Source organism: Netta rufina (genome assembly GCF_964035555.1).
Source record: "Netta rufina genome assembly, chromosome: Z".
Classification (NCBI taxonomy): Eukaryota; Metazoa; Chordata; class Aves; order Anseriformes; family Anatidae; genus Netta; species Netta rufina.
The window spans coordinates 44840138-44852629 of record NC_140126.1 but is presented as its reverse complement, the minus strand read 5'-3'; positions in this window follow the sequence as shown (position 1 = coordinate 44852629).

The window sequence follows — 12492 nt, the reverse complement described above, 5'->3', positions numbered from 1 at the left end:
ATGGATGTATATGTAAACATGTAAATCATATCCCAAGTCCATTAAAACCAGAAAGGCCAGAGCTTCTTGTGCCCTATCTTTAACCATCAATCTCACGACAAGGAAGTAGAAAGAATCTGAATGGAAATACAGGCTTACAACCCCAGCGTGTGTAGCCCTCAACCACGCCATTACTGCTGCAGTAATGGGAGAGGACTTTTACCGAGGAGTGTCTTAACCTCCTTAAAGCATGACTTTATATGAAAATTCCAGCAATGCTGCATATTACAGTATGATCTGGTCAGTGTTTAAGTAAATACATGTTCTTGCTTACATAAACAGCCCAATAAAATGCAGTGCCTAAACGCTTGCAGAACTGGCAGCTCATTCTGTAATGGTAGCTTGCCAGGGAAATAAGGAACTTGGGAGCGAATCTCCCCTGCCTTATGCACAGAAGCAATCTCATTGAATTCACCTCTGCATATAAAGCAAGTAGGATGTGGCACAATCTTCTACATGAGCCAAGCTCATGTACGTGCTGAGTACCTTTGGTAAGTAGTAGGTTAAAAGCAATACAGAAGTCAATAGAAAGGGTGTGTGACCACCCTATTTCTGAACCCATTTTAAATCCCCACCCTGGAGAAGATTGGTATAGATCTTCACCATGGTGATTGGTTTATTTTCAGAGAATAGCTCTGTGGCTCGTATCTTGAGTTTTCTATCTCTACTGACAAGGCAGCTCTTATCAAAGAAGCATATGTGGTACAGTTAACTATATATACATGGGATTTTAACAGTCCAACAGGATACAGTCACTGAAGCAGCTGCAGAGAGCACTGGTAAAGCCTTCAGTTCTTCTAACCTGCATTTACATACAGCATTTTGGTGTGAAGCAACAAGAGTGTCAAAGAAATTCAGCAAAGGTGCAAAGTACAACCATGCTGCTGTGAACATGCTGCTTCTAAAAGCAGAGTTAACTGCAGCTTCAGTTGTTTCATCATCTTGGCTTGTTGTGCTCATCTTTGTGCCTTTAAGCATAGGGTATTAGTGATTTTACAGATTCTACCTGACTGAAGGAGTGATTTTAAAAATGTGTTTGTTTTTTTGAGCAATAAATGTAACATAATAAAATATTCTAGTTTTCTCTCTGTTGGTGACCACTCTCAGGTAGCCTTAGATGGACACGAACACGTCAAACAAAAGCATAGGTGTTTTCTGATTTTCTGTCTGTGCATTTATTGTATGTAACAAGATATCCTTGTAGAAAAGACAGGAAAACTAAATACATGAAGGGAGAATTGATCCTTGGCTTTCCAGCTGTAAGCCTGATTTTAGAAGGGCTTTCTCAGAGCTTGAAGTGACAAAGTTTTCTGACCAGTTCCTGGGGGTTTGAGGAGGGCATGGAGTCTGTGGGAGACAGATTGTGCTCCAGGGTGAGAAACGGGACCAGGCAGATGTCAAGGATTTCTGGAAGGATGGGAATGCTTCTTGGTAGCTCTGCCCAGACCTGTGGAGATCCACAGTGGGTTTGTAATGTGTACCAGTGGCATAAGGGTTTCCTACTTGGATTTTCTCTGTCAGTCAACCCAGGTGAGTGCAGTAACTTGAGGATCAGTTGAGAACAGACAATTATGTGATGATACCAACCACAGAAACTCCTGTTTGTTTCTTTCCTCCTTCAGTGATCCAGCAGCCTCTGGGCCCCTGTAGCCCTTCTCATTGCACAACTGAGCTGCTTGCAAGCCATGTGTGACTCAGGAAGCCCAGATTCGCCCCTGCTGTTGCATTAGGTGTTGGCAAGTACTGTTTGTAAATTGCAAATGCTGTGTGATTTACAGATTATGGTGTTTGCATTCTGAAGCCAGCATACAGGGTGAGGACCAGATGCAGTCATTTCCTCAAAGATCTCTTCATTATTCCTCCCTGATAACAGCAGTACTCCAGGCTAGAAACTATTTTAGGGAAGGGGTTGTGGCTCTTTTTTCATTTTCAGTATATTCTGTTCTGGAGGCAAACTGCCAAAGGGGTTGACTGCATTCTACTTTGAATGTCAATAGCAAGAAGTTAAGCAAAAGACGTGCATATCTGCTAGGGTTTGTGCATGTCACAACTGAAAAACTAGTTACACTGAGTGCATCAGTGGAGGATTTTTATTCTAGTCTCGGTAGGCCAGGTGTTGAGGGCAGAGTTGTAAGTAATAAATGGGCAAAGAAAGTAAGAAGAAACTATGTGTAAGGTCTCAAAATGTGTAGTCTGTTGAATTTCATTATTTAGTGATATTCGTCTGCTTCCTTATGGTCTCCAAAAAGAAAAATTTATTGTTCAGACCATGCTTTGCAAAGTCAAGAGCTGTTGCATAAATTAATAATGGTTACGATTATTTATAATTTTTAACAGTACAAAAGCAAATGTCAAGGTGAGACCTTAAAATGCAAAGAAAGGTATGATCACTGCTTTTGGGAGATTATTAATTAATTTAAAATGTAATGCAACACAGGCAGAAATGGAGCTGTGTACAGCAAGAACTTGACCTGACTGCTCAGCCTAACAACAGAAAGTTTTATTTTAGGACATGTACATACACTCTGTTAACAAAGTCACAGGAACAGAGATTGAAATATGAACTAGAAACAGGAACCTGGGGAGATATTTTCTTGAAGAAACAGCGAAGCAGCAGAGATGGTTTGGAAGAAACTGAGGGCAGCAGCTGAGAAAGCCGTGACATGAGGCTACCACCCCAGCAGTGTGCAGGGTGAGGTGGGGCAGAGGCTCAGTCTCTGGAGAGGAGCTGGCTTACACCTGGCTTGGAAATGGATGCATGAAGAGGGTCAGACAAGTACTCTGGTGGCCCCAGAGAACAGTTGCAGGATCTGCTTTAAAGTTTAAAAGGCATTGGTGAGCCAAAAAGAAGGACATTTAATTAATCTTGGTAGTGGGCAGTTGGAAATGATACTCTCAGTTTGGTTACTAGGACAGCAGAAAGACAGCGGGTCTTAACATCTTAATTACAGAAAAGATGTGTGTTTTATTTCTTCATATTCTGCTTATAGCAATGGGTAAGTGTTTCAGATAACATCTCCTCTCTGGCCGTGTTAATGTAGAAATACTGCACTGGTTGTGACATGGGACTGTTTTGAATAGAAAACAGGAAATTAATCTCTGATTGAGATCTGTTTTTTATCCCTCTTGTCCTACTTTGAAGTTCTTACATCCGAAGTATTTTCCCTGCAAGCACAAAGCTGTTTTCACAGGAACAACCCCGCTCCCTCTCTCCCCTCCTCCCTCCAAGAGATGAGCCTTGGGTTGTTCTCATGGCCAGCTCTAACCCACCTGGCACCACCTCCTCGGGGCCTGCAGGGCCTGTCTGTCTGTCAGCACGGGGGCACCAGCAGCGTAAGGCAGCCTGACCACGGCCTGACCATGCTGTATGAGCCCAGACCAGATGCCACAGAGCTGCCGGGTGCCTGGCTGAGCGGAGCCGAGGGCTGTGAGAGGTGGCTGGGACGCGCTGGATGTTCCTGAGCGCTCGGGCCCATGCACCAGTGACAGCCGAAGGTAACAGACACAGGGCACCCTATTACTTTTCTCCATTTTTTATTTTTATTTTTTTTAATTTTATACAGAGAACTGTATCTTGTCTTGTTCCTCTTTTGTAATCCCCAGTTTTAGTACCCTCCTCCCTTATGTGAAGAGGCACAAGTGTAAAGCCGTAAGTCTAGTACCCATGTATGTGAGTTGTGTGTGGGCATACACACACACACAAACACACCTTACACATAAAAAGTCATGCTTACAGCACTATTGTCATCTTGTCATATGTTAGTTAGACTAGACAACGTTATTTTCAAGGTGTTTTGTTTTGTTTTTAATAGTAAGACAGTAGTATTTCTAGGGCTTTATACCTGGAATAGCAAATTTGGGAACTGTAGTGATCCAATACTGTTCTTTTTTTTTTTTTTGCCACTCACTGCAGGAATTTCAGCTAGAAATCACTCATTGAAGTTGATTCAGTGAGAACTGCAGTTCTCTGGTGAATCACATACATCCTCACTATGCTACAAAATGTACATTTGACATGGAAAATACCTTGAACAATAAATATTTGGCGGACAGGCACTCTCTAGAATAAAGTTGGGGAGAATTTTCTCACACCCACAATGACACTGCAATGATTACATGAAAGATATGCTGGAAGTTTATAGGTCACTTTAACAGTTGTGAGATGTGCTGTTTGACATTGTACACTTCTACAGCATAGACATAAAAAACATAGCATGTTTGCATTTGGCTTGTCTTAGCAGAAGCTCTGAAAGTTACAGTTATATTATTAGTAAAATGCCTACGTTATTTGCATATGCATATATAAGTAATTCTTGAGTCATTCAGCCATTGGACAAGACTTAGAGAGCTTGTTCACAAACTAGATTTCTCATGTGACTGTTATTAATTGAATGCTTCTTTTTAAAGTTCCTTCAGCTACAGCTGTGGGCATTTTCAGGTTGAATTCAAATCCTGCGGTGATGGCAGTTTTTATGGAAGTTTTAGCTAAACTGGCACAGCCACAGTCAGAGTTAAACCATGTTAAGGGAAAGCAAATAAGGGAAAATAAATGAACAGTAGACCTAGCCCTCCCAGCGGTCCTCACGGCCCACATCTCTGCTTAAAATTATCATAGCACCTACTTTTGTGGAGCTGATGTCTTGCTCTTTGGCTCTGACTGCCTGACCCCACAAAGAGCTATTATGTACATCTATGACATAAGGATTTTCTTGCTTACCTTGTGGTGAATTGGATATTGTTGGACAAAAATAACTCTGTCTCAGTTACAGTTCAAAGCAGTTTATCTCTTTCCCCTATAGCTGAGCTTGTAGAAAACCTAAGTTTTATACTATTAATTTTTCTTCATGCTTGAAGCACCTTGGGAAAGAAAGGAAATCATGGTATTGTAAAAGCTGTAGTCAGAATAGCTGTCAGAATCCAATGACTCATAAGCAATATTAGCAGGAAGGCATGCTTGATGTAAAAGAAGCATATGGGCAGATGATTAAAATAAGACCACTAAAGGTACTAACAGAAGCCTCCATATATAGAAGTTGGCAGTAATAAAGACTAACAAAACTTAAATAGGTGATAAAAATTAAATATATGATTCTGGTGAATTGTATGTGATTCTTTCTCTCTTTCTTTCTTGCCTCCCTTCCCCAGCATAAAGAGCCTCAGTAAGTCCTATGTTGTATGGTGGAAATGTTCCAGTTTCCCAGCTGTTGTCCCTTGAGAAAATACATCTCCCCAGAAGGACAAAGCTGTTCTACCACTGAATGCTGTAATCCTACATTTTTGGTGCCTAATTTAGTAGTGGAATTGGGATTGTACCCTCAGCCTTCCCTTCAGTGACTGAGATGAGCTGTGTGCCTAGGAGTGGGGCTTATAAAAGCCATCATTAGTTAGTTCTGTGTGTAGGACTATGTAAGCAAGAAGCAGGAAAAAACAAGTACCAAGATTTGTGTGTTCCTTTTGTTTGGGTGGTTTTCTGTCTTTCATGGGGCCTCTAAGCATCTATCTGCCTTTCCTAATCCCTTTTCATAACACTCCTAATGCAGATCAACATTCCTTTTTTATTATCATTTTAAAAAATGGCCAAATTTAAAAGTGTCTGTTCAACCAGCTGTTACCACCTAGTGTTTCAGCATAGTGGCATAATACAGTGCAGAAACCACTGAAACTCTTTCTTTGCTAGGGTCAAGAAGACTGGAGCGCTTCAGCAGACGCATGGGAGAAAAAAAGATCAGTAGAGGCTGGCTCTTGTGAAAGAGGTTCAGAAGGGAAAGGGAAAGAAAAGTAATGAGTGAGTCAGTGAAGATTCACAGAAGGACGAGCATCTCTTCTCACCATCAGTGCCTACTTTTAATCATAAACACTCCCCAAGGCCTCTGTGTGTTTCTTGATTCCAAACAATATTCAAATAGCTAGCCAAGTTTCATACATCCTAAAACTGACGTTCATTTTCAAGACATACCAAATATAAGCCTCAGGTCATTTTAATAGATTAAATCCCTACAAATAAATAAAGAAATAAAAATTGCTTGTACTTCTGTGTGGGGGTTTTGAATTAATCCCTGTCATGTTATTATAATACACTTGATAACAAAATTGTTTTCTAAATAACCTTCAGATGTACAAACCCAGTAACCAGGTTCTGCAGTAAAGTGACTTCAGGCCTCCATAGGTATCATTGGCCAAGTAACCATGGCCACCCAGCTGTGCTGTCCCCAGGTCACACCAGGGCTGTGTCCATCCCTCATGCTGTGCTGAGTTCATAGCAGGCTGGTGAATTACTCCTGGTACTTGCCAGGATGCTCTGTCCTCACAAGTTGCAAAGGTACTTTGCAAAATGCCGATCAGCAAGCTGGGGTGGCATTGCCCTTCTCATTTTGCATGTGGAGAAACAGATGCATTTTATCTGAGGTCTTGCAAGAAGTAGGTGGCAGAACTGAGAACCTGCTTCAAGACAGGACCTTGGTCTAAGTGATGCTTCATTTGGAAAGCATCTCAATATGCTTTTTTGTATGTTAGACCTATATAATTCCAACTAAAGGCAAACCATGAGAAATGTTTAGTTATAAGAATAAGGTTAAAATTGACAAGAAACTAGATGAGGGTGTTCACTGCTGAGAGGAATACAATGTCAAGTAAGTTGGGAGCATGAAACACTATTAGTTATGACTTCTGCAAATAGACTTTGTTAAATTGGTAGTTGGCACAAGTGATCTGCTGCTGCACTTCCAGATATGGGCTTAGTTTCCCCAGGGCTGTCTTACATGCGTTCATGTTTCAAATTGTATAAACTATGACTTCCTGAAAATAAAAATAGCTTTGTTAAACTTAGACTTTCAATAAACTAAGTCAGATTACACAAGGAAGGAAAAGTATTTCTTTGCATAAGAGAAGTTTCTGGCTAGTGACAAGACTTAAAACATATGCGATGTCCTGAGATTCTTCTCACGTTCACCCGTTTAGCTCTGGATAGAACGGATGCTCTTTCTCACCACGCTTGACTTTCTTCTCACCCTGAAGGTTTTAACCTTGATAAAAACCTAAACCCTACGTCCCAGTTATTCCATCAAATGGAGAAGTTGAGCAACATGGAGCAGGAGCAGCATTTCTTATTTTCTTCTCTGTGTAGGCTACATGTAGCTTTGTGAACAGCCATGCTGAAGATAATCGAGCTGCTCCCAAACAGCGGGTTAAAGAAGAATCCATCTTTCTAGCTCATGAAGCAGAGTGACACTTTTAGATATACCCGCAGGTCACATGTTTAGTGAAATTGCAGCTCCGAAGGCGAACTGCCAAGTCATACAGGCAGGGATTAACTCCTGGGCCACCTGCACACCCTTTGGAGACAGCACGAGGTGAGGGCCAGCAGCATGCAGGTGAGCACCATGGCAGAGAGTGTTGGGTAGGAACAGCTTTGCATTTTCAAGCATGCCAAATGAATGAAATGTCACAAATCCTGTGTGTGAGGTTTGGCATGGGTGTGTGCAGGGATAAGGCCCTAATAATGCCTTAGAAAAAGAGACCCTCTAAAAAAAGAGACCCTTTATGTCATTAAAGAATGGGTGTTTGCTCTGTCTAGCCCTGCCAAAAGTGATTCCCTTGCTGGAACAGTGCACTGAGGAAGGGTCTCCATCCTCCATGGGTGCTTTCACTCATCCCTGTCAGCAGGTCTCTTCCATTCTCTTCTGCATCATTGCAGGAGGTCTGTAACTGCTCATGATTGCTAACCTGCTTCACAATTGACAGCAGAGAGAAGAGACGACTGGGAAAGATGTGTAGGAGGGAATAGGAGCTAAGAGCAGAGCTTTCTGCAGCACATTGCCACCCGCCTGAGGAGAAATTCTGGAGCTATGCACAACATTTTCTGCGGTATCTTTTTTTTTTTTTTTTCTCTTGGGTAATAGAAGCATGAAATGAGAGAAAGCTTGCAGAATTAACAGCCTTGCAGTATTAGCATCTTGTGGCCATATAAAGACAGTAATCTCAAAAGTTGTTTCAGTTCTTTCTTTCCCGATAGCACCATTGGCAATGACTCAAGAATACAAAACAAATTACAGCAGAACTGCTCATACAGAACAAAATAAAAAAAAACAGTGGGGATGTTTTTAATGACCTGCTTGCTCCATTATAGATGGTTTTCAAAAGTTATTTTTCCGATTACTACATATAAATGTACTGCAATATGCAAATCTCCTCGTGCTCGTGTGCACCAGTGACACAGTTTGTGAGACACTTCTCTATTTTCTATGTGGTCACAGGAGTTCGTCGCTTCATGGAACTGGTTCTCTCTCTGTCAACCATGCAAGTGTGCACAAAGATTTGATGTAATTATTTATTAATTCTTTGTAGAGAATACAACAGAATCAAACAGAACTTGAATGGCCAAGGTCTGACAGTCTAATTTTTGAATAATGTGGAAGCAAAATGTTCCATGCCTGGCAGTTCAATTTACATGTTCTATTGTACATCATTGAATTCAGATGGTCTAAGTTAATTTTTAGGGCACTTCTACATTTTGCAGTCTCTGTGTCACAGTAGGTTTATATGACACTCAAACAAGTGTATGCAAATGCTGTTTTCTGTATTGCTGGCTGGGGATTGAGCTGTTCTCTTTTTTCAAAAGAATAAGAGAAAATTAAAAAATATCCAATGGGCAGGGTAAGATTGTAAGATGTCCTGAGTGTAGGGTGGGAAGCCAACAGTACTGAATTCCAAGTCAGATTAGAAGTCACTTTCTAAATTTGATGACAAAGCTACATGTATAAATCTGTACTTAATATTCCAGGGCTACTTGGAAAAGGCAGAAAGCCTAACACACTCCAGCCAAGTTTTGTCCATGCGTTGCTGCAGCCTGGTGCATGATGTGCTAGATCTAAATCAGAGATCTGAAATAGTTCAGAAAGACAGTTTCTACATGAACAAGTAGTATGGTGCAGCTGCAGCAGAGCAGTTGAGCAATATGCTCGGTGCTGAGGACAAATGCTGCATAGACCGAGCACTAGTGAAGACATTTTTTCAGTGTCAGATCAGGTTGAAAGTGACAATTTTGATTTAAAAATAAATAAAAAATATAAACATGGCAGCAATTTGCACACAGCAAGTATGTGTCTTTCAGTGGGTAGCCTGGATCTGTCAGAATGTACCACAGCCACCCAGCCCATCATTTAATGATCCTCACCTCACCTTGATTATTTCTAGGTTCAGCTTGCTCTGTTTTGTTCTTCATGGACATTGAGGCAGGTTCTCTTTCTGCGTATGTAAGAAAAGTCTTGCTTTGGGTAAAGACAACATAGTGAGGTTTTTGGGTGCTGACCCATGACAAACAGTAAACAACAAAACTAACAGCAACTATACTTAATATCTCTGGTGCTTCCATTACATTTTCAGCCTGCTTTGGCTTCATTTTCAATGCAGTTGACCACCCTGGGACATGAATGAGTACATACCTATTTCCTGCTTCTGTAGATTCAGTCTTGTGCTGTGAAAATTGCATATGAAGTGGTCATATTTGGGTGAACTCCAAATGGGCAAACAGTCCAGAGAAACTGATACCTTGTTCAGGAACACATACATTAGTAGTTTTAAAATTTAAGAAATGGAAATTTGACAGTTGTGAGATTTTCCAATATTGGTGCAGAACAAGGAGGCTCTGCCTTCACTGTGAGGTCAGCATGCCCCAGCTGAGGACCTGCAGGAGCACACTGCACGTCCCCAGCAGGTTGCTGAGCCTGGTCACCTCTGTGTAAGAGGCAAGGTGCAGCAGGGATCAAGGGGCAGGCACAGCGTGGTGTGCTCCCGAGGCTTATCGTGACATGGAGTTGGGGTACAGCCTGTGCGTACCCGTAGGCTGAGACACCATAAAGACAATAATGGGTCCATGAATAATGCATGGTGAAATGCGGGGAACTGATGGCAGTGGGTAAACATGAAATTATCAGCAAAGCTGAGGCACTTTCTGGAACAGAATCTGGCCTGTTTCTGTGTAATTAATGTGCTTGTGCAGAAGAACTGTTTCATACAAAGGGAGTTTGGGGGAGGGAGGGAAAGGGAGAGGGAGGGATTTTATAGCTTCAGGGGGAGGGTTTGGGGTTGTTTTTTGTGTGTGCTCATTTTAAGTCTCATCTGAGGGAAGTAGTACCAGGGAATTTCTAAAGGAAGACCAGAGACTATTAAATTGTTCTGTTCCCACACTAGATTGTCTGGGCATAATAAATGGAACATGAGCCTCATGTCTCCAATTTGATACTTTGAAATACCCTCATTCTCTTTTTGCCCAAGGCAGACATCTATTCTCCTATTACAGTTCCTCTAAAACTAACAGCTCTTGGGACTTAATCCAGCTTCCATTGAAGTCACTGGGACTTCTTAATTGATTTCACTGGGATGCATCCTTGTATTATTTGCTTTTTTTTTTTTTTTTTTTGACAGATTTTGTCACTATAAATACTTCCTGCATTCTTGAGGAAGTAGAATGGGAGATAAGTAAAGGGTTTCACTTCCGAGGAAAAAAAAAAAAAAAAAAAAAAGAAGAAGATCCAAATCTATGACCCAAAAATCTATGACCCAAAAGAATTAGGACTTTTTGGGTTTTTTTTGTTTGTTTAAAATCCTGTAAGCATAAGTCCATATACTAAACCCAGTTTACCACTATAAACATCTCACAAATAAAGCAATTTTTCAGCAAGATTTTGGCTTAAGCCCACACTGCTTGTAATGCCTTAGGGACTGAGCCTCAAAATAGAGCTGCTATGTATGTTCTGACGGTGACAAAATAGTAAATATCAGGGAAGCAGCGTGTCGTTCTCTGTCCCCTGAACACTGATGTGAGTCACTGGCTTTTAGTGTCCTGCAGACCCTCTTCTACCCAATACAGCTACCAGAAGGAAGCCAGTAAAAGCAGCTGGCATGATATGCTGATGTCACTCCCTGCTTTGAACCCCTGGCTCCGTGGGTAGAACAAGGCAATGCTTTAACAACCAGGACACTGTAGGTGGTTCCGGCTTTGTCCTGCAGGTAGGCTGCCTATGCTCCCAATGAAACCAGTGGTGGTTAATCTATTTCCAAATGTGTACTTGGACCAAAAGGGCTAAAAATGCAAAACCGAAAAGGGAAGCAATCCACATGGTGGACACAAAGCACTAAAGTACATACTGACTTTTCAAAATTATACCTACTTATATCCTCCAGGGCACAGCCCTATTTATGTGTCTTTGCCGTTTACTGCTCAGCTGTGGGTTGCTTGAGGAAAAGACAGTTTCTGTGAGGTAATTCAGCACAAAAATCCTTGGAATGTTTTCCTAGATGTATAAATAGGTGGTACATTTTGTATAGCTGTTCCCTGCTGTACTTCTCCACATTTTCACTATAGCCTTTTTCTGATGTATGCACACTATAATCAGTCTCTCTGTCAGGGACTTTTGAAGTGAAAAACAATTCATCAACATTTTACTTGACTATTTTTGTAATGTTAGAAAAGTAACAGCTATATTAGCAAGCAAGGGGCAGCATGTCAAACTCTTGAACTTGGCCAGGTAACATATTTGCTTTGTTCATGAATAGTGCCTATACTAGTGTCTTTTGTCTACAAAACAAACTGTTCTGTAACAAACAGCTGAAATCTACTCAAGTACAATAGAGGACCTACAGCTTTTAATATGAGATGTTGCTGAAGTTGCTGTAAACTTCAGTGGGAGTTCAGCATCTGGAGCAGCTCCAAGATCCAGCTCCTAACTTAGAACCAAAATTACATTTAGTATCCATTTAAAGCTTAGATTGTTTTTAAGTTTGTCCACTAGTGTTGTCACATGTTGCCTAATTTTTCTTTGCAGTTACTCAGAAGCCACCAAACTCTATTAAAATTCCAGGATATGGGTATGCCAATTAGCAGCAGCCAAATCTCCCTACCTACGGGTGAAAATCAGGTGTGCATTCCTGCAATTTTTCACAGAAACTTAATTGTATGAGTTAGTCTATGTGTTTTATTACTTTCACCTCAAATATTTTCTATAAACACTTCCATGACTTTATGGAGGTAAGATTTGGTTGCAAATGGTGAGTTCTGGAAGGTCCAGGACTTCTGTGAATGATTGCAAGGGAAACTGTTCTCTGCTCTGCAGCCATCTCCTGCTGTGCCACAGTGCTCACAGAGAAGGGGTTTCCAGGAGCATGTGAAATAAAGCACACAGCACTAAGCCTCAGTTAAAACTCCCTTCAGTGAGTCTTCATCACCATAATAAAGGTACAGCCTCTCTGAGGTCTCATCTCACTAGAAGGAGGCCACTGCAGTGGTAAGGAAGCTTTGGCCATCTTGCTCTTGTTCCACCAGCTCCAGCTGCTCCTGCTGCTGGCTCCCAGGCAAAATGCTCAGGGCACAGCAATGAGATACCTCCAGTCAGGGCTCACACCTCTGACTCTTCTCAGAAGCACGCATCTGATAACCTTTAAGTTTGAAATTTTCCA